Source organism: Lissotriton helveticus, chromosome 2_1, assembly GCF_964261635.1.
Source record: "Lissotriton helveticus chromosome 2_1, aLisHel1.1, whole genome shotgun sequence".
Taxonomy (NCBI): domain Eukaryota; kingdom Metazoa; phylum Chordata; class Amphibia; order Caudata; family Salamandridae; genus Lissotriton; species Lissotriton helveticus.
Genome location: NC_136059.1, coordinates 1,095,722,149 through 1,095,738,378, shown reverse-complemented (window position 1 = coordinate 1,095,738,378; position 16,230 = coordinate 1,095,722,149). Strand labels below are relative to the sequence as shown.

Genomic DNA, 16,230 nt, shown 5'->3' with positions numbered 1-16,230 from the left:
AGTACAAGTCATACATCAGTCAATGTACTGACACATGTCATCACTCATGATGGTCAACTCCATGCACATGTATATTGTGCTGATCACATGAACATTGGACTACAGCCACTACCCATGACCTAAGTGACACACATATCACAGATGGAAAGGGGCACACCTGGGCATCTACTGATCAGAGGGCTTAGTTACCTTTTGAGACAGAAGTGTTGGATTGGCTGACTGACGACCTGTGAGAGGGGCAGCACGCTGAGGGACTGCAACATGCATGTTAAACATAGTTGTGCGACGTGGCACATACTCACCCCCTCCTTGCTGCTGTCTGGCCTTCAACTGCTCATCCAGGTCAGGGAAGACCACCGCCAGGATCCTTAGCGTGTGGGGGGTCACGGTCTAGAATCCACCCCTTTTGCGAGGAGGTGACAGCTTCAGGTGGACCCTTGCAATCCTCTGTGTCCAGCCACTGAGGTCCTCCCAGCTCTTCTGGCAGAGGCGGGCGCGGCGTCTTGAGACCGCCTTGGAGCTGACTTCCCAGAGGATGGTGTGTCAGATCTCAGCCTTCCAATTGGAGTTGACCTGTAAGGATGACAAGGTGGCACACCATTACTCCACATACTACATGTTTCTGAGTCACACACTTGTACACATAGGTCATGGTCAGAATGGCAAGGATGTCTAAGGGGTAGACAAGTGGCATCATGGGCAGTTGTCCAGTATGCAATTATTCCTCCAACACATTAGAACAGTGCTGAGAAGTAGACTCCAGTACACACTTGTACAGCACTGTACCTGCCCAGAACCCACATCTAAACACTGCAAAACTTACAGGAACTCTGTTTGCATGCTTGCCCTGGGAAATGCCAATGCTAGTAGTGCATGGTTTTACACATGGCCAGTGAAAAGGCAGTATAATTGTCACTCACATGCTCCTCTGGTGTGCTGTACAGCTGGTTGTACCGTGGAAGGAAAACCAAAGGGGATGATGGACGGAGTGTTGAACATTGCAAGCACACTGCGGAAGGAGGCTGTCCAATAGGGCTTGGTTCTGCTCATCGGTGAAGGTGGGGGCCCTCTCCACTGTCTGCGCTATGGTAGCACCCAGAGGATGTAGAGACAGCAGCAGAGAGATGGAGAGGTGCAGGAAGGATGCAGGTGGTGCAGGCAAGTGAGGACTGCAGGGAACAGACAGACTCATATCTGTGCAGCAGAGTTAGACTCAGTTCCATGCGACCAATGCGAAAGGTCTGAGTCATTCGCATTATCTGATTCAGTCCAATCCATTACATTGCTAGCATCCGACACGCCTACCGCAACGTTCAAAATATCTACATTGGCCCCCTATTGAGTTTGATACATTTGTGATTGAAGGCTAAGGAATCTGCACGCGATTTGGACACAAAATGAAACGCGCATCTGTCACCATGACAACAAACAGCCAATGGGTAGTACACCCGCACAACACTGCACAGGATTCACAGGGCAGATCACCCATATTGTCTAAGAAACTGTGGGGAGGAGGGTACGCTGTTCCATACGTTGTGGGCCTGCCCCAGTATACAAGACTATTGGAGGCGTGTAGCACGCACGGTAGGCCAGACTCTGCACACGTCATTTACACCTGACCCCAGGGTTTGCCTACTGAATGTGTGGGACCAGACCGACTTGACACTGCATGGGAGGAGATGGGTAATCATTGGTATGATGTTGGCAAAACGGGACATAGCAATGAACTGGGGGGCGCCCAACACCCCGACCCTGGCTCAATGGTGCAGAAACATGGATATGTTAATGATGACGGAAAGAGCGGTATACCAACAGAGGCTCAACCCACGTAAGTGGAATAAGACGTGGTCACCATGGAACGTGTATAGGGGGAGATCTGTGAACCACTGCCTGAGGATGACGATATTGATAGCACGGGGGAGGATGAGGAGACAGAATGAGCGGGAGGAGTGGTGGGAGGGGGAGAGGCGTTAGGTACAACGGGATGCACGAGCCTTACGAATTGACATGATGATAAGTTTGTGATTGCTATGAACCATGTATAATGCCTTGTGCTGCTTCTACTCACGCAAATGGTACAATTTAATTCTGCCAACGGAAACGTGTCATGACCCTTTGTTTATAAGTTATAACATAGTAAACAGATAAAATTGAAAAGTTGCTTGAATGGTGTGATGCAGCTGAATGTTGAAGCCGCACTGACCAATGTTTAACAGTGACTGATTAATCTGTGACAGCAACAATAAAAACAATTAAAAAAAAAAAATAACAGCCAATGGGTGCGTCCAGCTCTGTTCAGATGCGGCTAACGCATCCTTTGAATACTCACCTGCGTTGTTCACAATGACGATCAACAGCCAATGGGTGCGTCCAGCTCTGTTCAGATGCGGCTAACGCATCCTTTGAATACTCACCTGCGTTGTTCACAATGACGATCAACAGCCAATGGGTGCATCCGGCTCAGTTCGGATGTGGCTAACGCGTCCTTTGAATACTCACCTGTGTTGTTCACCATTACAAGCAACAGCCAAAGTATACGACCGACACGGTTCGCATGCGGGTACAGCATCCTTCCAATAATCGGTCAGCAGGGCAGACTGTAGTGATAATCTTTATGTTCTGGTGCATTACATGTGTGGGGACAGTGATTAAAATGAAATTTTGGACATTGGACTTGATAGCTCACACTCCCATGAGAAGCCAAGCTTGAGGGGCACACAACACACTGTGAGGCCCATTACAACATTGAGAGTACACTTCACATATCACCCTCCTGAGCTTGGACACAGTCCCAGGGGATCATTGGGGAAGACATGTTATGTCCACACATGTTCACTGCTTTGGTGGACTGTGTGCCACAATGTACATTGTGGTAGTTTCATGTCTGTAAATCTACTGTGTCTGAGTCTTGTACAACCCAGACATTTCATAATTTTGGTACCATGATATTTAGCTGCCACATCAGCTTGTGTTTGTCATGTGAGTAGTTGTTGTGTCTGTGTGTCACAGGCATACGTGAATGCTTGTCAAATAAATGCCTGCCTCACATTGTCAATGTTCTGTGTATGTGATTGAACATGTATTTCAGACATGACATCATAACAGTGTCCACCGTGCGACAGTGGTGTGCATGGTTCGCATGGTGACCTGCTGTCTGTATCATGTGTCCCACATATCTGGCATTACATGATCAAGTTCTGTGTACCTTTCAACCAGGTGATAGTTGTCACAAACCTATATCTTGGATAGTTTGTTTGGGGGTTGTGGAGTATGTGATGTTTGCTCATATGTACAGTGATAGACACCAGTGACTGGTTACAGTACAGCACTGTAATTGGTGCCTAACCATAGCTTGGTGACATGTCTGGTAAGGGCCACATCGCTGTGCTTTGTATCTAGGCTCAACTTTTGGTCTCTAACTTCATTGTGTCCAGATTGAAAGTTGTGTGTGTGTAATTCCATGTTGCTTCATACATCAGAAAGTGACCTCAACTGTTTTTTCACTTGTAACTTAGGTACAGCAGGCTACTGGCAGTCCACAGACCCTTCCCTGATCTCCAGACCATGGAAGAACAGGATGGCATCAGACAATACTGCTTCACCAGGCCACTCATTGTGGAGGTGGCAGACTAGTTGGCCCCATATTTGCAGCCTGCACGCCCATATCCCTTTGCGCTGATCCCCAAGGTGAAGGTGAATGGCAGCCCTACATTTCTTTGCCACAAGGTCCTTCCAGTATACTGTGGCAACTGCTGGTGGGATGTCCCAGACAATGTTCAGCTTTGTGCTTCGGGATGTGTTGGAGGCATTGTTACATTTTCTGGACCTCTAAATCAAGTTCCCAACACCAGGACAGTTGACAGGCATCAAGGGGGAGTTTTATGCATTGTGGCGGATGCCACATGTCATTGGCTCCGTTGATGGAACACATGTTGCTTTGATGCCACCACAAGCCCATGAACAAACCTACAGGAATCAGAAGCATTACCACTCCATAAATGTCCTGGTTGTATGCATGGCTGACATGATGATCTCCCATATCTGTGCACGTCTCCTGGGATCAGCACACGACGCATACATAATGAGAAATAGTGATATATGTCTCTGCTGCGACATGAGTGTGCCTGGCTTGTTGGTAGGTCATGTTTTGCGTCTATGTTTTGTTTTGCTTGTCTGTCAGCTTGTACCCTGTTTTCAGACAACTGAGGTATTTTCTGTGTTCAATGTAGGAGACTCTGGATACCCAACACATGTGGCTTTGATCCCACCACAAGCCCATGAACGAATCAGAAGCATTACCACTGGTAAATGTCCTGGTTGTATGCATGGCTGACATGATGATCTCCCATGTCTGTGCACATCTCCCGGGATGTCATTGGCTCCGTTGATGGAACACATGTGGCTTTGATACCAACACTAGCCCATGAACGAACCTACAGGAATCAGAAGCATTACCACTCCATAAATGTCCTGGTTGTATGCATGGCTGACATGATGATCTCCCATGTCTGTGCACGTCTGCTGGGATCAGCACACGACGCATACATAATGAGAAATAGTGATATATGTCTCTGCTGCGACATGAGTGTGCCTGGCTTGTTGGTAGGTCATGTTTTGCGTCTATGTTTTGTATTGCTTGTCTGTCAGGTTGTACCCTGTTTTCAGACAACTGAGGTCTTTTCTGTGTTCAATGTAGGAGACTCTGGATACCCAACCTGCTGTGGTCACAGACACCACACCACTCTTGAACACTGTCACCCCTGCTGAGGTTCGTTTCAATGAGGCACATGGGAGGACCAGGCGAGTGGTTGAGCGGACATTTGACCTTCTGAAAACAAGATTCTGCTGCCTGGACTGTACAGGAGGAGCCCACCAATATGCACCATTGAAGGTGTTTAAGATCATCACTGTGTGTTGCATGCTCCACCACCTGGCAGTGAGGAATGAGCTACCACTCATAAACAATTAAGCAGACCAGCAGCCACCAGCAAAGGAGGATCCAGGACATGGCATGTTGCCAGTGATGAGGAGGAGGAGGAATTTTGGAGACAGCTTATCAACAACCATTTCACATGAGTGTAAGTATGTAATGAGGAGGTGACAAAGCACTTTTGTAGCATTATGTGTGCCTGGTGTGTAATATGTTTGTATACGTGTGAGTGTATACTACTTAACATGTCATCTGAGTTGTTTAGGGTAAAGTAAGTTTGTAGGGTCACGGGTACAGTGCTAACATGAATTCTAGCTAGTGTTCACAGGGACACATTTGTGATTCTGATAAGTCTCTTGAAGATGTGGGGAAATGATTCATGAGTTCCTGGCTGTTCTATGTATCTCCTTCCCAGGGTCATTTTGCTGTCATCTGGAGACATGTGACCTCCCAGACCCATGATGCAGTGACACATTGCAAATTCGATTTGGATCCGGATTCCGTGCCACACACTCACTCACTTTAGATCTGATGCTCAATGTTTGTTTATTTGTGCTTTTTGTCACAGTGTGATTTGATCTCATTTTGTGTGATGGCACCAGGTTGTGCCTGAGGAATAAACCTGTGCTCGACATTGAGGTGTGCCTTGTCTGTTTCTACCCATCCAAAGTTCATTTATATACTGTACATAGCAAAGACAAGGAGATGATGAACAGAGCGCTGAAACTTTTCAGACACTCACCCCCAGTCACAGATCTGGGTTGAATCCATCATCGTTCTTTAGCTCACTTTGCCACCCCAGTTCAAACACAGCTATGCAAATCAGTGTGGACCCTGTGCCTCATGGGAACAGTCCACCCTGAACTGCCAAGCCATGTCTCCTCTGAACCAAAAACAAGCATCCTGGGACTGGTTTCAGGCTAACAGCCCTCTTCAGCCAGGCTTGCTTGAATCCAGTGGCAAAATGAGCAAGGGACCCACATCGGGGCATACCCTGACAACTTATGGCGAACAAAGCAAACACAAGGAGATGATAGACAGAGCACTGAAACTTTTCAGACAATCGCCCCTGTCACATAGGTTCCTTGCTCACTTTGCCACTGGATTCAAGCTAGCCTGGCTGATGAGGGGTGTTACCCGAAAACCGGTCCCAGGAACGTTGTGGGAGCTTCAACAAAGTGAGGTAGACCGGCAAAGCACATTGGGGGGATCAGTGAGCAGGTAGGTCCTGGTCTCCTATAGGTTCTCAGAGCACTTTTTGGCAGAGCATTTTCTAAATCTGAAGTTTTGGATTTGGGCTATTTGGTCATCTTTGGCACCATTTGCAAGGGTTCTTGATTAGAGGGGCAGCACTTGGAGGACCAGGAATCACTCAAGATGGGTCGAGGTGTGTGTTCAAGATGGTTGGAGCCTATTCTGTCCCTGAGGCTTTAATCAGGATGCCAGCCAACTAGCCCTTGAAGTTACTCTGAGAGTTCTGCCTTCAAGTAGAAAAACAGGTCTCAGCACAGGGCAGGATTCAGGCAGAGGGGCAGTCCTCTGAAGTCACCACAGGCCACAGGCAGCAGGGCAGTCCTCCAAGAGTCCTTCCACAGGTTGAGAAGTGAACTGAAGAGTGGGTCTGAAAGTCCTCTTTTAATGCCTGAAGCCAGCTTTGAAGTGAAAGAAACTTCTGGTGCTTTCACCACACAGAAGTGTCTGGAGTTTCCTGCCTCCTTACAATGGTTCCAGTCTGTCTGCAGTCACAATAGGCTAGTGTGTAGTCCTTTGTGTGTGAGCTGAGCCAGTGTCTTTGAAGTGCAAGTAGGGCTGAGCTCAGCTCCATCCTCCGATCCTGCTTTGGATGATGGCCCATTGTGCCAGCACCCAGTACATCTATTTTGAGGCTATCTGGGAGGAATACATAAATCCAACTGCCAACTACACCTAGTCATATGAATGTCTGTAGGCACCAAATGGTTAAGACAAAAATAATGCCAACTTTCTTAAAGAGGTACAAAAGGGGGTGGTGATGGACAGAGCATCTGAACCAATCAAACACTCACACCCAGTCAAAAGATCTGGGTTTGATCCATCACCGTTCTTTAGCCCACTCTGCCCCCCCAGTTCAGACATGGCTATATGCAAATCAGTCTGACCCTGAGCCTCATGGGAACAGTCCAGCCCGAACTGCCAAGCCATGTCTTCCCTGGACCGGAAACAAGCTTCCGAGGACCGGTTTCTGGCATTCCAGCCGTCTTCAGCCTGGCTTGCTTGAATCCAGTGGTAAAGTGAGCAAGGGACTCACGTCTGGGCATACCCTGCCACACTTATGGCGGCCAAAAGCGGTACAAAAGGGGGTGGAGATGGACGGAGCATCTGAACCAATCAAACACTCACACCCAGTCAAAAGATCTGGGTTTGATCCATCACCGTTCTTTAGCCCACTCTGCCACCCCAGTTCAGACATGGCTATATGCAAATCAGTCTGACCCTGTGCCTCATGGGAACAGTTCAGCCCGAACTGCCAAGCCATGTCTTCCCTGGACCGGAAACAAGCTTCCGAGGACCGGTTTCTGGCATTCCAGTTGTCTTCAGCCCGGCTAGGTTGAATCCAGTGGCAAAGTGAGCAAGGGACTCACGTCTGAGCATACCCTGCCACACTTATGGCGGCCAAAAGCGGTACAAAAGGGGGTGGTGATGGACGGAGCATCTGAACCAATCAAACACTCACACCCAGTCAAAAGATCTGGGTTTGATCCATCACCGTTCTTTAGCCCACTCTGCCACCCCAGTTCAGACATGGCTATATGCAAATCAGTCTGACCCTGTGCCTCATGGGAACAGTCCAGCCCGAACTGCCAAGCCATGTCTTCCCTGGACCGGAAACAATCTTCCGAGGACCGGTTTCTGGCATTCCAGCCGTCTTCAGCCCGGCTTGCTTGAATCCAGTGGCAAAGTGAGCAAGGGACTCACGTCTGAGCATACCCTGCCACACTTATGGCGGCCAAAAGCGGTACAAAAGGGGGTGGTGATGGACGGAGCATCTGAACCAATCAAACACTCACACCCAGTCAAAAGATCTGGGTTTGATCCATCACCGTTCTTTAGCCCACTCTGCCACCCCAGTTCAGACATGGCTATATGCAAATCAGTCTGACCCTGTGCCTCATGGGAACAGTCCAGCCCGAACTGCCAAGCTCAGACGTGAGTCCCAGGCTCTCCACACCACTGGAGTCAAGCTATCCAGGCTGATCCGGTCCTTGGATGCTTGATTCCGGTCTGGGAAAGACATGGCTTGGTAGTTCGGACTGGACTGTTCCCATGAGGCACAGGGTCAGAGCTGATTTGCATATAGCCAGTGTCTAACCCAGGGTGGTGTGGAGTGCAAAAAAACGATGGATTTAGGCCCAGATCCTTGTACTGGGGTGAATGTATGACATTGTTCTACATTCTGTCCATCAACTGTGTTTTTTTTGCAACTTTCTTAAAGAGGCATTTTCAAAATTGTGACGTTAGCTTTAAAGAAGATTTTACATTACAATTCCTCAGACACCAAACATGACATTGCTACCATCTCACAAACAAAGGTTATCAGTTATTAAATGTAGAAATAAGTAAATCAAATATTGCCAAACGGGTGTGAGCCAATTTAACTATGTTTTAGGGAGTGAGCACAAGTATTTTAGCAATGGTTAGCAGTGGCAGAGTGCACAGAGTCCTAAGGCCAACAAAAACAAATTCAGAAAATTAGGAGAGTGAATAAACAAAGCATTTGGTGGAAGACCTCCCTGAGACTTTATATATCTTGGCAGCCTCCAGTCTAGGCATGGGGAAAAAGAAGCTGTAAATGGCTCCCCCCATTGCAAAAAAAAGGCCCTAGTTCTGTTGGTGAAAACTGTGTTATGGACAGGATAGATGATATCCTGGATGTATGAAAGAGATACTAAACATCCCACCCGACCCAAAATCTGCTACCCTGTCCAAATCTAAGCCCTGCCCTATGAAGAAAAAAAGGGCCAAGAAAGTCCCAGAGATGTTTACAAGGAAATTGAAGCTCCAATTACCGCCGGCTGAACTTTCCACACATCCACCACAGACTCAAAACTAACTGACCCACTCAGCAGGGGACAATGCTGTGTCTACAGTGTATCCAGATGTAATCTGTAAAAAAGGTTCACTGTTTTATGTTTACAGGCCAGTGACATGAGTGAAAAAGAGCAGTGGGTCGTTGTCACTGATCCAACTAGGGTACCTGCAGAGCCTGCAAATCTATTAGAGGTGATTGGGGGGCTAGGGATGAGATTGTGGCATGGAAGGGATTAGTAAAACCTCTAGCCGCTTTTGACACGGTCGACCATGACATCTTGGTCGACCGTGTCAGAAATGCTGGCATCTCTGGCCTGGCCCTGTCTTGGATTGTATCCTTTCTCCAACTACGCTCCCAATCGGTACATCTGTCTTCCTTTTCTGCTCCTCGTATTTCACTTTCCTGTGGTGTTCCCCAGGGTTCTGCCTTGTCCCCTCTCTTGTTTAATCTTTATATGCAGCCCCTCCTTGTCTCTCTTCGTCATTCTTCTGTTACCACTTTTAACTATGCAGATGATCTGCAACTTATCTTTCCTATCGACCCCTCTCCTCTTTCTTGCTCTAATTTTCAAACCACAATGCTTAACATCTATGAGTGGATGAACTTCAGCCAGCTGAAGCTCAATCCGAGCAAGACAGAGTTGGTCCTGACCCTTGGACTTCCAATTTCTGGCCCCCTGCCCTTGGTCCCCCTCCCTGCCCAGTCAACTCTGTGAAGAGCCTTGGTGTTACCATCTCTAGCGACCTTTCGATGCGGCCGCACATCAACGCTGTTACCTCGGCCTGCTTTTACCATCTCCGCAGAATCGGGAAGATCCGAAGGTTCCTATCACCAGAGGCTCTCACCCTTGTTATCATGGCCCTGGTCACCTCACGTTTAGACTATGCCAACTGTCTATACATGGGGATCCCGGCATACCATCTCCAACGCCTTCAATTGGTGCAAAACCAGGCAGCCAGATTAATTTTTCAGCAGCCCAGACACCAACATGTCACTCCGCTGTTGAAAACCCTACACTGGCTCCCTGTTGCGCAACGCTGCATCTTTAAACTGGGATGTACTATTTTCAAATCTCTTTTTGCCTCTGCTCCTGTCTTTATTTCCCTCCGCTTGCACTCCTATGTTCCCTCTCGACACCTCAGATCCTCTGCTTACAATCTTTTGATCACTCCTAGGTTTAAACGCAAGAAACACGGTGGTGCCTGTTTCTCCTTTCTTGCCCCGTTCACTTGGAATTCCCTCCCTCTCTCCATCCGGCTCAGCTCCGATTACTCCTCCTTTCGCAAATCCCTGAAAACACATCTGTTCCGCCTTGCCCATGGCTAGCCGCACCCACCCCCTTGTGCCCTTATCCACTGGTCTTTGAGCGCCAAGAAACCAATTGGTGTATGTGCGCGGTATCAAATTTTTTTAACATAACATAACATAACATCTAGAACCCAACATTTATGGGTTTAAGCAATTTAAGTGGGACTCCAAATCTGCCTTGTCTGACATAACCCGAGGGGGAGGGGGGAGAATTGGTGAATCCTTAAACTATACACTTGTGTGCTAGGCAAGCTTGCCCTCCCGGGGATTCCCAGGCTATCTATCTGCTCTGGGAATAGGTATCCACTCTCAAACAGGCCCTGCTTCTCAGGGTCTAGTGTCACAATCAGTCTTCCAGCACCCTGGTAGTAATGTCCTGAAACAAACGAATCCATATAGATCTGGGGTCATAGGTAGTTCAAGTTGTCCTCAATACCAGGCTAGTAGGAGCCTAGATGACACAAGACCCCAGCACCCCAACTACAAATATTCACAGATCGTCTTGGTACATGTTCCAAAGGTGGCAACTAGATGATGGGAATATCAGAACTCTCTGTTAAATAAAATCACTTATTAGCTCAAGCATGTGAAGGGGTGCTACTCAATCATAAGGAGCGACATCGCAAAAACAGATCATATTGTAAACCGAGGCCAGCCTGATGATACAGTAAGGGTGCTTCTGAGGGACTGCGGTCTGGTCGATGCGTTACTGTCCATGGATGGTTGCAGGATTTTCACGCACCCACTCAGGGTTGATTACAAGACATGGGATGCATTAAGTCGTGGCCCCAGGACAACACTGGTTTCAGCGGTCTGGGAGATATTGAATGACTGAGCATTCCCTCCCCATAGCCCAACCATGAGAATAGACACAGAGTTATCGAGGAAGAGCCCAGGGGTGGCATGAGCCCCGAGATGGAGCAAGTGATAAACAGCCCTGCAAATCTAAAGGCATCCATTGGTGGAATCTATTGGGGGCGAGCTGGGCTTGAGATACTTTCTGGTAGACAGGAGAGATTCTGTGGGGAGAGACAGGGTCAACTACGAAGAGTCTGGAAATATCTGAGGTTAAGGAAATAGTAATCCTGTCCTGGAATGTAGCTGGGATAGTCTCCAAGCTGGAGGACGCTGACTGGGGGCAGTTCAAAGAAAACTACAATATCTGCCTCTTTCAGGAAACCTGGAGCATGGTGCCTGTCACCACAAATGGGTATACTTCTTTTCACACCTATCCACTTCGATTTTCCAGAGGCAGACCCTCAGGGGGTCTGGCAACATGGATTCGCACAGACCTTCATTATGTAGTAAGGCACTCACCTTCTTTCTCACCAGATATGTTGGCCTTCAGAATCGATTTTAGTAGTAGCAATTTTTTGCTGCTGCCTAATGCTTACAATAGATTTGCAGGGAGACATGCAGGAACCCAAGTGTTGAATACTCTGGAGGACTTTCTGATAGAACATAGGGGTGGCAGGGAGCTGATTATAGCAGGTGATCTAAATGCTACTTTCAAACCACTTATCTCACTGGACAAGGATCTATTGGCAGAGCAAGGCCAGAAATAGAGATTCTCAACCCTAGATCTTCCCCCCGTAAAGACCAGCACAGATATTTGCCCTTACTCTAACTTTCGACTTAAGAGCCACAAATGGTTGGACCGTATCTTATATTGATGGCAAATACACCTTTAAGATGTCTAGCAGCACCAGCCGCTATGATTATTTTTTATTTAGCCTGAAGAGTTGGTGTTATATCCAAGATATGGTAGTCCTTAAAAGGGTGGACAGTGACCACAATGCCCTTTGTCTGACCCTACTGGGCTCCCTTGCTAACAACCCAATAGCCCAGGGTTGGCCCGCAAATAGGAAATGTCGAACTCTCCGACAATGGTAAAGTTATCAAATGGGGTTGGGTTAAAAGGCATCCCGAACTCTGGTGGTAGTGAATTATATGGCCAGAGAGCATGTAGAATTATTGTACAACTTTGCTCCAGAGGAGAGAGCGTTGTTTTTCGCAAAAATCTGAAAGCCCTTTTTTGACAACATAAGAGAGCTGTTGGCCCCAGACATTTAGAGGCCTATTACGATGTCGATTGGAAAGCCTCCAACCAAGTCGGAAGCTTTCCGACCACGGTCAGAGGCTTTCAGACCGTCATGGTCCATTTCTGGTCCGACCGCCCGATTACGATGTCAGTGGTCAGAGTGTAACCGGATGGTCATTCTGACGTGGTTCTCACTGGCTCTCAGAGTCTTCCGGCCAGTCGGAACCCCACCGTAATCCCCTATGGATTGCGTTTTCGGCATCGGGATTATGATGTCAGTTTCCCACAGTCTTTCCGTGCCAGCCTTTCTGACAAGGAAAGGCTGTCAGAAAGTGCCTTTGGGGCCCCTAGCAGAGCCCCCTTGCCTCTTCGGACTATGGTTGATGGTCGAGGGGGTACATAGGGTACCCCCCTGTAAAACCCAGCACTGTGTGGCAGGCACCTTGGGGTACCTGCCACAGGGTGCAGGGCTTTACACACACCCCCATTTCACTATAGGAGCCTGTATTACGGCCACTTTCTCATAGAAAAAAGTGAGTATGAGAACGAACTGTGTTCGGTCCCATCATAATCTGGTGGTCGGAACCGCCGACCGGAGGTCGGTCAGTCCCGAGACCGAGGTGGTGTCAGTCGGAGGCAACTCCGAGTGACATCGTAATCAGCCCCTGAGTATTCACACACAAACCAGAAAGAATCACACTGGTATAATAAGGCACGTAGGGTAGCCAAAACTCCACTACTGCAAGCCATGAAGACTAGGGAAAGGTCGCAGCTTTTGGCTTGTAGGGCTAGTTATAAGAAAGAGGTGGAAAATGCCAAGATTGATTGGGAAAACTCTCTCTGGGATGAATTGTCACATACTCTGACAACCAAGGACAACGTAAAATTTTGGGCCAAATTAGCTTTGTGTTCCCATGGTGGGTGAGAACTGTGGAATAATTTGTACAATCCCAGGATTGGGTTACTCATTTTAGTAATTTATATTCTTGTTTGGATGACCAGGCCTGGGTTGATGTGGCTCACCAGTTGGTGGAAAACTCAAGGACAAGGTAAACTTAGAGGTAAGCCTCGGGAGACAGAAGAGGCTATTAGCACTACGTCATTAGGGAAGGCTCATGGTCCAGAACAGATCCCTAATGAGCTCTACAAACTAAATCGGGATGTCTGGGGCCCTTACATGCACCACCTCTGAAGAGCCATCTTGAAAAACATACCTGTCCCTGCTTCTTGGAGGTAGGCCGAAGTTATCCCACTCTAAAATAATGGGCAGCATGGCCCTAGCATCCATAGACCGATTAGTCTTATCGATGCCTCCTAGAAAACCTTTTGAAAACACATTTTGAACCATATTCTAGAGTGGATAGGGGAGAAAAATGTCCTATCCGAGTTCCAGGCTCGATTTAGGACCATAATTAGTACATTAGGCCAGATTTCCACGTAACCTCTCTGTTGGAATACTGTGACGATTAACAGGGGATGACTGTTTATCGCCTTTTTTGACCTACGCGCAACCTTCAACCTAGTACCTAGGGCCATGCTTTGGACATTATTGGACAGGATAGGCATTCCACCAAATATACTGCCTATCTTGGTAGGATTGCACAAGGAGAACTGTACCTGTATAAGATGGGGTGGCAAAGGGCAGCTTAACTCACCCATAAGTATCCCTTAGGGAGTCAGGCAGGGATGCATACTGGCCCCCACCCTGTTATCATTCTACATTAACAAAGTTGTGAGTAGGTTGGATAGGGATGGATGTGATGCTCTCAGGATAGGGGCTAGGAGAGTGACTACCTTGCTCTTTGCAGACAGCAAGCTCCTGATCTCCAAATCATTATGAGGTCTGCAACAATTGCTCCATGATTTTAACATTTTCTGTCTAGAGCGGGAATTAGAACTTAAGAGTGCAAAAACTAAATTTATGGTCTTTAAGCCCCTTAGATCTAATTCTTATAGCTGCACGCTCTCTGTTGATACAACTACAAAAGAGCAGGTGTCATACTTTGATTACTTAGGACGAAGGCTAACGTCCAGCCTAGATTGGTCACGCAGGTCCGCAAAGCTGTTTGTTCATTATTGCATTATTTGTCTCAACTGCTAAAGACATACAATAAAACGTTTTCAAAGAAAGCTTCTCCAGCAATTGAGATTTATAATATCAAGGCTCTTGGAGCAGCTTTATACAGAGCAGAAATTTGGAATTATGCTAATTGTAGCTCTCTCTCGTACTCCGAAAATAGGTTTATCAGGCACCTATTTGCTCTGCCAGATAGTACTCCATTGGTCCCACTACACTTACATTTGGCATTGATGAACATCTCTTGGAAGGTTGATCTTTGCCTATTACTGTATTGGCATAGGATTTGAGGCCTATAGATAAACCCTCAAATATATTTTAGTCCTTCCCAGCATCCAGCAGACACAGTTGCTCCTGCACAATAGGTCCTTGTTTAGAAAGTTGGGTCTGGGACGTTTCTGGGAAACACCACAGGCCCTCACTACAGGCCTCCAAAATGTTAATTAAATTGGCCTATTGGCAGATGGTCCAGCAAGAGGTCATAGGTCATAGGTACCAGTAGAGGCACTTTGACTCTGGATTTTCTGGCATATAAGTTGTCACCCAGCCATAAGTACACGATCGAGAAGTTCACTCCCGTTCTGGCCAGGAAATTGTTCTTACAATTTAGATATCAGTCTTTGACCATTATGGACTTTCATGCTCAGTGGGCAAAAGCAGTTATATTATTGAGGGCATTCTGTTAGATTCATCCACCATTTGTGCTAAAGGAAGTATTGTGGTTTAGAATATAAACCAGTACACTTAACTGTATTGTAGCAAATTGAGCTTGCAACTTCATTGTACGTTTCTGTAATCATTGTATTTGTTCTTAACTGCTTTTATGGTTCTTTGAACTGAAGGAAAGATGAAGATTATGACCACCCTAAGGTTGACCGGTCTAACACTATCAGTGAACGTAAGATTGTTGTTAGCATTCACTGCTTTTCTTACTTTCCAAATTTTTCCCTTTAAGCCTTGTGGACCATAAATGTGCTGTCATACTCTTTATTTTATTGTATTAGTATATTAGAGCTCTTAATTTCCTGAGAGTATCAGAAACTTGTGTGATCTAGAATATGTTCAAATGATTTAATCTTGTTTTCTTAGAGGTCTAAATTTGCATTTTGTGGGGTCAGTATGTTAATCATTGTTCTCTGTATTGCTGCCTTCAAGCATCCTAAATAGGTTCGGTTGGAGGACTATCATCTTGATAGTCACAGAACTAGTTTGTGATAGATTTTAAGACTTGCTCATTTGTTGTAGGATCATCTAAGATTCCTTTATTCATCCGCCATATCTTTGTTCTGCGAAGCACCTTTTTTTTTATTAATTCACTGGAGATGCAAGCGTGATCTGCTATAATTATGATCCATTCTATTTTTACTGCTCTGGAAATTAGTGAGTAATTAACCAGAATGTAGTCTATTCTACTAAAAGTGTTATGGGGACATGAATTAAAAGCGTAATAGCTCCTCGTGGGTGTAAGAAATGTGGTTGTTAGTTGACTGTGGTGTATGCCCTGGTTAAAAGCAACCACAATCCTTTTCAGGGTGAGGCACAAGCCAACCCTAAATTACCCTTCACTCAACCCTCTGGTAGCATGGCACAGAGCAATCAGGTTGATCTTAGAGGCAATGTGAACAGTATTTGAGCTTCGTGTTTAATCCTGTGCTGTTTGTGAGTTCCGCTTGTAGTCAAGGTGAACTACTATCCAGTTAGGATATAGTTAGTTCCTACAAAGGCGTCTTTCGTCATATACCCCCCTCATCTTATACAGAACCCAACATTCATACAGAATCGACGTTTTGGCCAATTAAAAAAAA

The 16,230-nt window shown here is 46.7% G+C and overlaps 1 long non-coding RNA gene across 1 annotated transcript in view; it reads right to left on the bottom strand.

The window, feature by feature from the left end:
- The window catches only part of LOC144819603 (uncharacterized), a 235,847-nt gene that overhangs the window by 63,845 nt on the left and 155,772 nt on the right, over positions 1 to 16,230 (bottom strand). Inside the window, exon 3 of the long non-coding RNA XR_013607480.1 lies at positions 303 to 573. This is a non-coding gene — a long non-coding RNA (uncharacterized LOC144819603). The remainder of the gene's footprint in view (positions 1 to 302; positions 574 to 16,230) is intronic.